Below are 12,948 nucleotides of genomic sequence, written 5' to 3'. Positions count from 1 at the left end.
ATGGAGCTTAAACTAACTCTGAGGCACCAGATGGCCCAGGGGACAAAGAGGGGCTGTGGTGGCTGCTGCTTTTCTCAGCAGGTGTTGAGGCCTGGAGCATCCGAAGGTTGCTCTGCCCAACAACCCTGAAAAGAGGTTCTGACTCACTCTGGCATAAAAGGTGGAAGATATGGAGTTAGGGACCTACATGAGACTCCAGATGCCTCACATGGTCCTCTGACCTCCTCCTGATTTTATGTTTTCTCCTCCTGTAATTGAGTAAACTAATGAGAAGAGCTATGTCTCTAAGTTAAACATTTACCCTGGAAAGTAGGAATAAGAGCTTCTGGTTGTGATTTCTGCTCTTTATCCCACAAACTCCAGGAATATGATAGATCTGAAGACCACGGTCTCTTTTGAGTCTTGCCCACTGCTCAGGCTAGCTGGGCAAACTTGCCCAAATTTCCAACACCGGCTGAGTGAATTTGTGAGCCAAAGATTTCAATCTCCAAGGTTTTTACACCCACCCCATTAAATTATATAATGTAAAAACAATGTGTAACCGCAATTTTTAGGATGCACCCATTCTTTTCGGAGCTGAATAAATTCTTTACAAGTCATTGTATCTTTTAGAAGCCCAAGACAAAAGTTCAAAGAAAGCTTTGCTCTGTCATAATACAAAAAAAACCAAAACAACAACAAAACCAAAGCAAACCAAACCAAAGCAAACCAACCAACCAACCAACCAACCAACCAACCAACCAAACAAACAAACAAACAAAACAATATAATAAAAAACCAAAACCAAAAACAAATAAAACCAAAACCACCAAAAAAACCCCACAAAACCCCCCCCAATAATCCAAACAAAAAACTCCTGGAATAATAATTCTTGTTGTTTTTGAAGGGTAACAGTGGAAGATCTCCTTGAATCTGATAGCACCAGCAGTTAGACTGCACAATGCTGGCAAGAAAAGAAAGAAAAACAGAATTCACATCTCTAGCTTCTAAATAAACAGAAATAAAAAAAAGCACTGGTGTCATTTTGGCCACTGAGCGAGTAGGAGAAAAGGGGAACCTCACTTGTGATAGGCTTAGAGTTAAAAACCATTTAATCTCAATTAAAAAATAAAAAGGCAAAAAAAAAACCCCAGCAAATGAGAAAATTTTTGGCTGTAGCTTGAATGCTTATCCAATTTGCTGTATGCATGCCAATATTTCACTGACAGCATAGGGAAACTGGACTTGGGTCTTCAGCTGGGTGTGCTGGGCTCCTGTATTCTAGGCACTGCTCAGATGTTTGCTTGGCATCCTGTGCCAGCTTTCTGCCTGGTCCTGAGCAGGAGTTTCAAAGCACCTTTCTTACAGACACAGTTTCACTGAGGGGGTTTCCAAGCTGCTCATTGCAAGATGCTCTGCAGTTTAGATTTCTGTTTGGTGTGTGCACACGTTGCTTAATTGGATTCATTCCATAGCAAGTGCCTGGATAATTTTTGGACAGTAGGCTAATACTTCAGGTTTGAAATCAGCCAGAACATTCTGATACTGAAAGCTTTACGTCCTTTTTCTTTTTTCCTTTTTCTTTTTTTTTTCATCCTAAACAATAAATCTTACAACAAATTTCCTTAGATCTGAAGTTTCTTTGTGAGATGTTATATGTAAAATACTTGATTCTGTTATAGATCTTTAATGTTTCCATACTTAATTTCATTACAGCAGGAAATTTCTTTTGAATTCTGCTCTTTAGAAAAAGGAAGTTTTAGCCCCTTGAAGACCCAATAAATTACTAAAACAGGGCAATTTATGATCTTCATGCATCTCTGCAAAGAAAATTCTCCCTCCAGGTAGACTCAGTCTGTCTAAGATTCAAAGATATTAGAGGCAATTTTATGAAAGGGATCATTAATTATAAGACATGAAATTTTAATAGGAGGCTTCTTTTTCCTGATATCTTGCATGAGCCAAGATCAAAGTAACTTCTGTATATTGACCTAGTAAGCATGATAACTGAGCAGATCAGCTTCTCTGTCCTTTATACCCCCAGAAAAATCACAGAAGTGATGTTTCAGGAGAAAGTGCGTTTCAGTGTCATATATGTAATCACAGGAGATGGAAAAATGATGCTAATTGTTCCTGACAGGAGAGACCTGGGTCCATCCAGGGATGTTTAGGCACACTTGTCACGACCAGAGCGAGAATTCTGGGTGCCTTATCAAAGATGACCAAGACTTGCTTGTTGCCTGGTCAGTTACTTCTTTATAACACTGAATAAATGTTATAAATTTATGCCATGAATTAACCCCATTGCAATAATCCAAAATTAGCTGCTTCTCCTGCATCTTTTTGCACAAATACACTCAGTTCTTTTACATTAAAGCTGAGACCAGAAGGTATTCATATCACTCTGCATCAATGATCTTTTCTCTTCATTACTAGGCTGTTCCTTCCATCTTTCTGTCATCTGAAAACTTTATTAGTGATGATTTAATATTTAATTCCAGGCCATTGATAAAAATGTTAAGTAGAAATAAACCCACTGGAATTTAGCTGAAAATGCACCTGGTCAACAATGATTAGTCATTTACAATTACATCTGGAGAACTATCAATTAAACTGGTTTTAATCTATTTAAATGGTGCTATATAACATATTGTTCTAATTTCATAATCAAAATGTCATATGTCACCAAGTCAAATGTCTCACAGGAGTTTTAGTGTATTATATTCACCCAATTACCTTTAGTAGCTAAACTTCTAATCACATTACAGAATCAAGACCAAATTTCCAAGAGCCTGTATTGATTTGCATTAATTGTATTATTGTGCTTTAACTCTTTTTTAATGAAGTTGAATATAATCTGTTACTTTGCACAGAACAATAACTGTATTATTATCTTAGCATTTTATTTTAGGTTTTCTTCTTTGAATTTTGATCTTCAGAGTAGTTTAAGAGCTATTGAAAAGAAAGCACCTATGGCTCAGGGAGATACTCTTTCAGAAATATTCTATTTTTTGCATGCCAGTCACCTGTTGATTTATTGTTGATTAATACTGGTATCTGTGTTTTAACTCTCTTGCTTTAGCACTTGAAGGTGGTTCATCATCCTCTAAAGAGGCTATATCACCTCATTTTTTTTCATCTATAAAAAGACTTTCTTTTGAATCTTTCTGCATTTTCTGTGTTGCTACTCACTTGGTATATTACCAATCAAGTACTTTTGTTAGGATTTCTTTTGTGGGTTCACTTCAAAAACTGCTTTCTGTTATATTTAATTCCACTTGTCACAGTTTCTCATTGTGTCCTTTTACTTTCCTTATCCAGTTCCTTCAGTTTCTAAATTTTCATGTACATTCAGATCATATAGAATTCATTTTACTTGTGTTATACAATGATAATCTGTATTTGAAGTTAGTATATCTACAAGCACCTAATACTTTGATACTAGCAAACAAACATAAGTTTATGGAGAAACACTAACTTATCCATATTTAAAAATACAACTCATTTTCACCATGGTTGTCTGATTTTGGTATTCATCTTCAAATATAAAATAAATATATATATTATATATGCATATTTTTCCTAGTGCTGTATACAGTCTTTATCTGAGGTAGAATCTCCTATCAGATTTTAATAAAAATGAACACATGGTTAATAAATTATGAGATCCTAAACATCAATGTGTTTCTTCAGAATAATAATTTAAAAAGTTTAGATTTGCTTTTGCTGAGCAGAAAAAGAATGGGAAAGAGAGAATGCAGGATTCACATGTATGATATCAAAGCACAAGAGTGATTTCCTCTGAGTGATTTCTTCCTCCTTTCTCAATTCCTCTGAGAAAATGTTGACTTGCCTCACTATACATTGACAATTCACCAGGACACAGAAGTCCTCACTTGGTGAGGTCTGCATGAGGTGAAGGAAAATAAAGCTCTAAAGGCAGAACTTCAGGGATCTATTTATTTTGGAATGAGTGTCTGGATTGATAGCGTGGAGATGAGACTGGGCAGGCTGAGATGCAGCTTGGGGAAGGTTTGCAGGGATGCTGAGTACTAGAGACTGAAGAACATTTTTCCTCTGCATCACAATCCACCTGTACTCCACTACCAGTCAGGGCAGCTGCTGTCATGCATATGATACCACATTCCAGATGGCAATAAGGGGCAAGACAAAAGCAAGGACCCTTAGATCTACTTTATTAGTTTACCTCTGAAAGTGATTTATTTCTTCAACAGCAATGATCCCTGAAATAGAAACATCTAATAAGAATATCAGGAAAAACCAGGAACAGGCTCATAGACAAGTTACTCATGCCAGAACTACCTCAGTTTGCCCAGCCTGATAACTCTGTCTTCCTTAGTCTAACTGGGATAAGGGGAGTAAGAGTGATATCTCCAAGGAAGTGGATCCTCCAGAGGATGAAATAATGCCAGGGAGAGTTCTTAGATAATAACATCCTGCTCTCACAACTTGGTTTCTTTCTCCTCTCCTTTTGTTGCTTTTCTACAAAACGCTGAACACATTTCTGCAGAGCATCCCAGGTTCAAGAGTGCATGGGAAGAAGGTCAGTGGTCTCCCTTCCCATGTATATGTCACACATACAGGGTGTGAGGCTGCATGCCATAAGGCCAAACAGGTTAAATCATGGTCTCCCAGTTTCTGAACAAGTACTGTAAGAACTAATTAATTAATTAAAGAGGTTACTTTTTATGAAAGGCAATGACTGTGGATTTCAGTGTTGCTACAGATCCAATGTGACCTGTATCTAACATATCAAGCTTAGCATGGGACTTAAGCAGAGGAAACTCAGCTGGTGATGTCTCAAAGGCTTTAGGATTCCTGGAGGGGCAGCCATGTCCAGGCAATAGCTTTAGTCACTCAAATGAATTTTATAGCCAAAGCAGAATCATACTTAATGTCTCAGACTCTTCTGTGGTGTCTGCAGGCTTTTGTGTATCATGCTCCTTTTCTGGGATCAGGCACCCAAACCTTTGTTTGTCTTCCAGTGCTGCTAATACTGCATCCAGTGTATCCCCAGCCACACTCAGCACAGGCTCAAACAGAAAAGCTGCCAGCATTTGCTCAGCAGATGCTTTTGCTGAGTTTGCTGTAACTGGGTCCTCCAGAGTATTGTATAGCTTTTTCCAAGTGTAATAATTAGGATTCTTTGGACCAGTAGGACAAGCTGATTGCCATTAGCAGTGCCTTTTTCTCCCTATTAACACATCTGCACTAGTGTTTGTTTTTGTTATTGTAAAAGTAAAGTAGGACTGCATTTTCCTCTTTTCCTTTTGATCCTAATGCTCAGCTTGCCCCTGAACTTGTGATACCCCCCTCCATTTCACAGTGTTTGATCTAGCTATCTAAAATCAGGGAACAGATAAGATCTCAGTATCCAGTGCTCCATGTTAGGAAATTAAATTGGAGAGCAAATACTTCCTCTTTGCTTCAGTTTTATACTTCAGCAGAAAGATAAGTGAGTTCATAATGAAGGATGTGATTCAACCTATAGCATATCTCACTTTCCATAAATCCCTTGTGGTCCCTTTCTGTGTGCTGGTCCAGCCTTGTGTGGAATTTCCATCCCTTGGAAGCAAAAGTGCAGTTGAGGCTGCAGTTGATCTTCAGGCTTCCTCTTAATACACAGCACTGCAACCCAGCCAGGTGTGCAGCAAGAATCCTTGGGAACCAATTTTTACAACCTTTACCATAGATGTAAGCTCACCTGAGCTGTAGGTATCCCATAATTTCATGAGATCTATATTTATGCACAAATCACATAGGCACTAGAATAAAAGATTACTCTGTAGTCTTCTCATCTAACTGGCAGCATGGTACACAATTTATCACCACAGCATCCTCCTCCAGTTGTCCCATTCTGTGTTTAGAAAGTGCTTGAAGGACTTTCATGTCTAGGTTGCTTAATATGATATTGATTTATGATTTTTCATAGAGTTTACTAAACATTGTTGTTTTTCTTTTTCAGTGTTATTAGCAACAACAAGGGAATATTACCTGCTGGTTACCATCAGTCAGAGAAAATAAGCTATTCATATTCTTGTTAAACATGACACGTTTCTAATATTTTTCGAAAGTATTCTTATATTTCTGGGTTTTTTCTGTACTGTTCTGTTTCCCAGAACACCTGCCCTTCCCCCTTCCCCATCCTTTATATTATGGTCTTTTCATCCTTATATTTTTACAGAAAATGAATTCTTTATAATCAAAATAATTTGCATCAAGTAAAAAGATAAACTGCTATCAACTTTCTATTCAAATAAAACTCCTGAAATCAACACTACACCAATCAAAAGAGATCCAGGTAAACAGATAATTTTGTTAGATGGTCAAAAATATATTTTTAGTAAGTACTAGGAAAAGAACAATTGGAGATCTCTCTAGATATCTTTAAAGAGAGCTAAATGAAGAGATTTCCTTCTTATATAGATTTTTTTAAAGGATGGATTTAATAAAATGTTCGTAAGTACAAATATGATTACCATTATATAAACTGTAAATGATGACAAAACAAATTACCTCATTCCCAAAGGGATGGTCATCACTATATTGATAGTTCTCTTATATAAATGTGTCTCAAAGAGCAGCAAAATTAACATTGAAGAATTTTTGTCTCATGTGTATTAAATTTAAGGGTGCTTCCTCCAACAGCCCACCATGACTAAGGTGGATACAGATGTTTCTGCTACAGACCTACAGAGCCAGTGGACCTTCATGTCCCTCTTGTCTAGGGGAGGGTGACACTGATCATTTCTTAAGGAAACCTCACAGGCAACTTCTGACACTATTTCTGTTCTCCTGTGCTTTTCCATTACGACCAGTTTCCATGCTTATCCACTATTCTCATTTGTACATTTCTCTGACTTTTCTGAAGACATCGTCTGCTTCCACAATTCGTAGGACAGAATTTATCCCCCCAAAAAATCCCTGGTGTCTATTTTACTCACTATTTAAAAAAAAACAACCTCCTATTTTTCTCCTTAACTGTTGATGTTTTAGGTAGATGAGTAGCAATATGAGGGAAAACTGAATGGTGAAGTAGAAAGAAAAATGAGGAGATATGTAGTAATATTTTTAAACTACATAAAGATGTTGAAAGAGGTCAGGATTAATGGGTTTAAATTAATGAGATTCCAGATAGACATCTGGGAAACATTTCTAGCAGTAAAGTGGTAGATTAAGTTGCTTGGGGAGGCCACAAGAGCTCCATCAGTGAAAGTTTTTAAGAACAGGTTGAGCAAACCTCTGCCAAGATTGGTGCTCTTATAACTGAACTTGCCCTGAGGAGTCTATTAAATTTGCATGAATTATGGTCACCACTCACAAGAGTTATGTTAATACCACAAGAGTGCCATGATGCAAAAGACACACAGCAGAAGGCAACAGAGGCTTATCATGAGGTGATACTACAGCACTGCTGAAGTAAGGCTTTGTTTTCTCCTCCTTGCCTTCCACTCACCTTCTCTGTTTTCCCAAAAAGATATGGGAGTGCAGTGCCACCCCTGAGAGTGTGGGGTTGGAGAGGAGGGATGTGCTGCCCAGAAGGGTAAGGGATGAAGCTCCTTGGTGTTTCACACATACTCTTCCTTACTGGCTTCTTTCTTCCCCACTGTTCACTCTGGCCGTATTTCAGTCAGAGGCTTGGGAAATCACTTGTTTCCACATACAGATGCATACTCCTGCCAAGTCCTTTATTCACTGACAGGATGAGAATTTTCTATCTCTGCCCCATGAATCCTGAGCCTAAGGTTTACAAGACTGAGTCTTTCCAAAACTTCCTCTCTCTGAACATAGATGGTACCAGGGCCTTGGTACCCTTCAGCAGAATCTTAATTCTTCCTTCTTCCTCCTTCCCATCTGATTTGTGCTCCTTCAGGTCTTTTCTTGATTGTCTTCCACTTCCCCTTCTTGTTCACCTCTCCATTTCCAGCTACAGTTTTTCTTGACTCATTTTTTCTCTCTAAGTATGCAATATACTTAGTTCAATATCTGCTACCTCTTATATGGAACAATTATTTTACAATCAGAACATGCATATCTCAGCCAAAACCTTAATTCTGTAAATATGTTCCTTCTTGAAAATACCTAGCTCCATTGTCATATAATTTACATAAATTGTAAATTATTTTACAGGACATGAAAGAAGTTATGCACAGGTAAACAAATGCATACACATACATTTGTATAATCTTTTTAATGAATGTACCTGTATCTTGATGACTAATTAGGAGAGATTGAGGAAAAAAAAAAAAAGGCAAACACATATTAAAAGAAAATACTACAAGGTGGTCAGTTATCACTGGAACTGTAAAACTGAGAGAAGGGGTAAATTAAATAGTGTGGAACCTGGGAATACTTATTAGGCCATCAGCAGGGAGCAAGATGGTGATGTCACACCTAGCAGAAGGAGGAAGACTCATGTAAAGTTGGATGAGATCCAGTTTGTGCTGTAGATTTATGCAGTTAATTTTGTCCCTTGGCTGCATTCTGATGAGCATTTCTCCCCGACATACACCAAGAAAATTGCTTGATTATAGCTGTGTTAATGGTAATCAGCATGCTAATGAGCACCAGAAGGTCGTTACAGGAAAGAGAGGTTCAAAGATGTATAACCTAGAGGAGAAGATGAAGTAAATCTTCAGGGAATGCAAGTGTCTTGTTTGTAGGTCATAGATTATTTGTTTTGGTCATTGTAGAGCGCAGGGAGTTTAATTTAAGGACAGAAAAAGATTAAGCTTTTTGAATTTTAGGAGCAGCATAACTTAATTAAATATATGCCTATGAAGTTGACAGCTAACAGTGCTGGATTGTTTTTGTTCTATTCTAATGTGTTCCTTGATTGAGATTATACAAGTGTAGTTTATGTCTTTCATGACGTGAATCTAACATTTATTCATGCTTAATGTAAAAATCAGAATAACACTTACAGCATTTTGTATTTTGCTAATGACACAGAGTAAAAGAGGAAAGGTTTTGCAGAAAGAAATTCAGAGCAAGTGTGTCAAAATATAAAGTGAACATTAAAAGGCAGTGAAATCAGAGGAAAATGAAAATTTATCAATGTGTAAGAGATGCCAGTGAGATAAAAGAAACCATGCAAAACAGTAGTTATAAAATTAGTAAAAAAATTTGAATATCAGTTACATAAATAACATAGGAGCATGTAAAATGCTAAGCTGGTAAATATCTTCCTATTTAATTCAAGTTTCCAGTTCTGTTTCAAAAGGTTAATGATGCTCCCTGTTAGAAAAGAACATTTGGATGGTTTTTCCAGAGAGAAAATGACACTGAATAAGGATTACATATGCTTTAGGGGAAGACTTAGGAAGAGGGAAATCTTACAGAAATACTGAAAGAATTGATTTAGGAGGTTTAATATCCCCGAAGTTCCAGGCAGCCCAGATTTCAATGGAGTTATTAAAAAAAATACAAAACAAACAAAACTAAGCAAAACAACCCAAAAACCCCCAAACCCTAAACCCAAATCAACCAAACAAACAAAAAAACCAGCTACCTTCCATATTAGCAAGAAGTTGAAGTTCAAAGGAGAACTGCACCTCTCAGCTACAGCAGGAAAAATAGGAACAAAGGTTTTGAAAGGACATTTGCATGTAAGTGGTTGAACAGCACACACTCAGCTTTTCTGGATCTCTAGAAGCTAGAAAGTCAGAGAACATAAGGATAGAAAACACCAACCCAAGCAAGTGCCTCCACCTCACTTTGTTGTTTTGTTGTGGTTTCTTTTATCCCTTTATTTATGGCTCTCAGAAGAAAAGATTAATTATACATTGAATCAAAAAATCAATCTTATCTTGATATGTGGGGAAAAATTCCCATAATTGCCACAGAAATTGGTATGCTATTTTGGACAGCTAGAAACTGACTACACCTCCTCAGAGAATCTGCATCTCTAACATCCAGTGCCTAAAGCCCAGGTGCTACAACAAAAAGGCTTTAATCCCTTTCCAAGAGTTGTGTGTGGTTTAAAGGCTCTAAAATAATTCTAATCCTTATTGGAAAAATTATGTGTGCCTTGAAGTCTCATGCTTATCTGTGCCACTAGTTAAAAACACATATCAGCCCCACTAGATTATCCTATTTCAAAGACCTGATGTGATAGCTTAGGCCTCCTTAGTAAACAGAGAGTAAGTGTCACTTCCAGGGGGTATACTCACCCCAAAGTAGACACAGATGACACAACAAGGTCACCAACACACGCAATCCATGTTTGAAATGCTCTACCTGCACCGGGTTGGTACAATTGGAGCTGAGGGAGGTACAAGTCCTTTGGAAATTCCATCTGGAGGCCTGGTGATCACCCCTGGTCATCTGATTTTCACATGGGCAACTGAATTGAGGTGCAGCTGATCAAATCAAGCTGTCTTCTAGGGACCTCTCTCTTATTTGCTTATCTCTTAGGCCATTTGAAATAAAATGGAAAATATTTGGAGTGCATATCATTTAATTAAAAGCAAAAAAATATTCTCCAGGGCACTTTGGGTTCTGTTCCTGCAAGTGCTTTTCAAAACTGTGAAAAGGCTGAGCTTCCTACATATTTTCTTACAATGCTTCCTTTCTTCTCAGACCAGAACAAATATGGTGAAATGAAAAATTGCCCTAAAAACCTGTGTAGTGTTGACTGTGCCATTTGTATGACCAGTCATGTGAAACAGCAATGCCATTGATGGCAAAATCTGCCAAGAATCAAGTGTGATGGCAAAATAATGCAAGAAATTATGAGATCAAAGCCATAGAACAGAGATTGGGTCGGGAGTGATGGCACGTGGTAAGATCCCCAGAATGTTCTCAGAGAAAGGTACAAACAAGAAATCTGAGTAAGTGTAGAATGTTCCAAACAAGCAGAAAGTTGCATAAAGTCAGGATGACCGGTTGCAGTGATTGTTGGAGAATACTCACACTGCCTTGGGAGAAGTGAAGAGCTTACTAAGGACAGGTACAGACTCAACACAGAGGTGGATTCAGGGGCATTAACTTGATCTGCTGGTGGTATTTTAGCTCACTTTGGGCATTTATGCCACTGCACCTATGCAGTTGACAGATATGGCATGACAAGTGGCAAAGGTAAGTCCGACTGAGGTGCAAGTGAGGTGGTGATACATGGCTGTGTTTCAGCTATTGTACCCTGTCCTGTAGGATAGAGTGCTCTTGAGAAGGTGGAAGTCTGACACACAGAACAGCTAAGGGCTAGGAGGAACTGAAAACAAACAGCATCTTATGAAGTTGAACCACGAATCTCAAAAGGTGGATTAGTTAATTAAATTGTGTGGGTTTTATATATACAGACCTCACAGAAAAGCCCAAGCAGCAGCATTCCCAACTTAGACATTTCAGGGAAGTGTCTGCATTTATAATTTTTTAAATTGTTCTGAACGTAGCCAAGACTAAAAAAAAAAGGCCAATGGATTGAATTATTTCTTTAACAGCTTTCTTGGATAATTTTCCTTTTTTACTCAAAATTTGTCCCCAAAGGAAAGTCTGAAGCACCTTCCTTGTAAAGGCAGAATAATGGCTGAGTTGTTAAGGTTTACTTTCTTTGGGAAATTGGACATGCTGGTAGGATTTGGCAATTTTCCACAGACACAGAAAGAACTAATGCTACCTTTTTACAGTTGCCTTTTAGAATGTAAGCTAATCAGCTCCTGAAGTATTCCGTCACACACTGAATGCCTTATTAAGGGGTCTTCCAGAAAGGAAAATATCCAAAGGCATAGAATTTGCAACAGGCAAAGTACTATTCTGTGAGTGATCATGGTGAATGCCACATGATGTAAATAGGAGTCCAAAAGAAAATTAAAGTGTGCAAATTTTTATAGGACTCTCTAACTTATTATGGATTACAAATTAAAAATGCTAATACAAATTTCAAAATTCCGTTTCTTTTCTCCCTAGTCCTTAAGGAATAAGATAATAACTTGGAGCTAATGAAGCAAATTATTATCATTTAAACAGAAATTACATAGCTAACAGAAGCAATCTACAAAAAAAAAATCCCAAACTTGCCAAATCTAAAGTTCAAGTCTAGTCAAATCATCTGAAGGTTACATTGCATTTTAAGAGAAAAGAATATTGAATCACAAAGAAGTTACAAATCTAAATAGACTGTTAAAATAGTTCCCAGGAGAAATATTTCCTTCCACATTACACATATCAAAGCCATAATTGTTTCTTACAATAAATAAGGATAATAATAGAAATAAAAACCTTCAAGACCAAGCTGCCACTGAACACTGAAAGAACATTAATAATAGAATGAAATACTTTGTACAAATTCTTCATCTAGACAGTGCAAGCTGAGTATCATGAGATACTGTTTAAAGTAATTATTAAGGCATTTCATGCTTCCCACAAAACCCCTAACTTTACCCACTGTGATCTTTTGATCAATTTCTCATAAAGATTTTATGTTCAGTTGCTTGCATTTATAGTCATGAAGAAAACATAGCAGAAGTTTAACACTTCTGATGGAAAAATAAAAAGCAGAATTCTATGGTGAGGAGAAAAGCACATAGAAAGGAAATTAAATTAAATTAAATTAAATTAAATTAAATCAAAACACTCAGATTTTACCTGATTTAAATTAGGGTGTAGGATTCGGGGCTCAATATCACTGACACTCAATGATGTTTGAGAGATTCAGTGTTTTCCACCTTACCTCAGGCTGCTGCTCCAGAGGAGTACACACCTACTGCAAAGATTGTCACACCTGCCAGGACTATGCAATGTGGGATATTATTTTTGACATCCAAAATATAGATAGATAGGTTCCTATGAGATGGAAACTGTTCTTAACCTCTATATTTCAGGTTCAGTTGCTTAAACAAGGACATATGTTGTCATCTCTCAAGTAGGACCTTAGAAAAGATTCAGAAGAAGACATTTGGATTATAAGAACTTGAGAAAAAAAAAGGTGTAAATATGTAAATGATTATT

This window comes from Erithacus rubecula (assembly GCF_903797595.1).
Source record: "Erithacus rubecula genome assembly, chromosome: 1".
Lineage (NCBI taxonomy): Eukaryota > Metazoa > Chordata > Aves > Passeriformes > Muscicapidae > Erithacus > Erithacus rubecula.
Note: the sequence above shows the minus strand (reverse complement) of the source record.